Here is a 2,506-nt window from a genome sequence, read left to right on the forward strand (position 1 = left end):
GTGTAGCTTACTGTTGCAAATAAGACTTTTTTTTTAAATTCTCAATGTTTTTTTCATTTCACTGCCGATGGAAGCTTGAAAATGAAAGGTCCTTGTAGAACAAACAGGAAGTAGTACGTGTATATAGGGTCATTCGCGAAGATATGCAAATATTTTAATATGTTATTCTACAAGTAAAACTAAAGAAAAAGTTCACATACACATAGGTCTGCAAGTGTTTAGTTACGGAGTTACGGCTAATAAGAGATTTTGCCTGAAACTTCGCTAATACGAAGCCATCGCAAAACTGTACAAGGTTTAAGTAAGGCACGATTTCCATTTATTTTGTTGTTATTGGTCTGGTGATTCTGATAAAACATGACCCAGACGTGTATCCGCATTAGCTTTCCAGAACATCCAGAGAAGCATGTATGGCAATTTTGAGTCAATTTTCCAGAATGAGATTTTCACTCTGCAGCGGAGTGTGTGATGATATGAAACTTCCTGGCAGATTAAAACTGTGTGCCGGACCGAGACTCGAACTCGGGACTTTTGCCTTTCGCGGGCAAGTGCTCTGCCAAATGAGCTACCCAAGCACGACTCACGCCCCGTCCTCACAGCTTTACTTCTGCCAGTACCTCGTCTCCTACCTTCCAAGCTTTACAGAAGCTCTCCTGCGAACCATGCAGAACTAGGACTCCTGAAAGAAAGGATATTGCGGAGACATGGCTTAGCCACAGCCTGGGGGGATGTTTCCAGAATGAGATTTTCATTCTGCAGCGGAGTGTGCGCTGATATAAAACTTCCTGGTAGAGCACTTCCTGGTAGAGCACTTGCCTGCGAAAGGTAAAGGTCCCGAGATCGAGTCTCGGTCCAGCACACAGTTTTAATGTGCCAGGAAGTTTCATATTAGCGCACACTCCGCTGCAGAGTGAAAATCTCATTCCGGCTTTTTCACTTGTTATGACCTGCTGCAGTGGAACAGAAAGAGAGCTCTATCGTGTTTTTGTTATAACTATTGTCCTCTGTTTTTAATCTCTCAGTGTAGTAGCAGGTAATGTACACTCCTGGAAATTGAAATAAGAACACCGTGAATTCATTGTCCCAGGAAGGGGAAACTTTATTGACACATTCCTGGGGTCAGATACATCACATGATCACACTGACAGAACCACAGGCACATAGACACAGGCAACAGAGCATGCACAATGTCGGCACTAGTACAGTGTATATCCACCTTTCGCAGCAATGCAGGCTGCTATTCTCCCATGGAGACGATCGTAGAGATGCTGGATGTAGTCCTGTGGAACGGCTTGCCATGCCATTTCCACCTGGCGCCTCAGTTGGACCAGCGTTCGTGCTGGACGTGCAGACCGCGTGAGACGACGCTTCATCCAGTCCCAAACATGCTCAATGGGGGACAGATCCGGAGATATTGCTGGCCAGGGTAGTTGACTTACACCTTCTAGAGCACGTTGGGTGGCACGGGATACATGCGGACGTGCATTGTCCTGTTGGAACAGCAAGTTCCCTTGCCGGTCTAGGAATGGTAGAACGATGGGTTCGATGGCGGTTTGGATGTACCGTGCACTATTCAGTGTCCCCTCGACGATCACCAGTGGTGTACGGCCAGTGTAGGAGATCGCTCCCCACACCATGATGCCGGGTGTTGGCCCTGTGTGCCTCGGTCGTATGCAGTCCTGATTGTGGCGCTCACCTGCACGGCGCCAAACACGCATACGACCATCATTGGCACCAAGGCAGAAGCGACTCTCATCGCTGAAGACGACACGTCTCCATTCGTCCCTCCATTCACGCCTGTCGCGACACCACTGGAGGCGGGCTGCACGATGTTGGGGCGTGAGCGGAAGACGGCCTAACGGTGTGCGGGACCGTAGCCCAGCTTCATGGAGACGGTTGCGAATGGTCCTCGCCGATACCCCAGGAGCAACAGTGTCCCTAATTTGCTGGGAAGTGGCTGTGCGGTCCCCTACGGCACTGCGTAGGATCCTACGGTCTTGGCGTGCATCCGTGCGTCGCTGCGGTCCGGTCCCAGGTCGACGGGCACGTGCACCTTCCGCCGACCACTGGCGACAACATCGATGTACTGTGGAGACCTCACGCCCCACGTGTTGAGCAATTCGGTGGTACGTCCACCCGGCCTCCCGCATGCCCACTATATGCCCTCGCTCAAAGTCCGTCAACTGCACATACGGTTCACGTCCACGCTGTCGCGGCATGCTACCAGTGTTAAAGACTGCGATGGAGCTCCGTATGCCACGGCAAACTGGCTAACACTGACGGCGGCGGTGCACAAATGCTACGCAGCTAGCGCCATTCGACGGCCAACACCGCGGCTCCTGGTGTGTCCGCTGTGCCGTGCGTGTGATCATTGCTTGTACAGCCCTCTCGCAGTGTCCGGAGCAAGTATGGTGGGTCTGACACACCGGTGTCAATGTGTTCTTTTTTCCATTTCCAGGAGTGTATGTAGTACGTTTCACATTTCATTAGCTATATTTAGTCAATA

Source organism: Schistocerca serialis, chromosome 12 (assembly GCF_023864345.2).
Source record: "Schistocerca serialis cubense isolate TAMUIC-IGC-003099 chromosome 12, iqSchSeri2.2, whole genome shotgun sequence".
Taxonomy (NCBI): Eukaryota; Metazoa; Arthropoda; class Insecta; order Orthoptera; family Acrididae; genus Schistocerca; species Schistocerca serialis.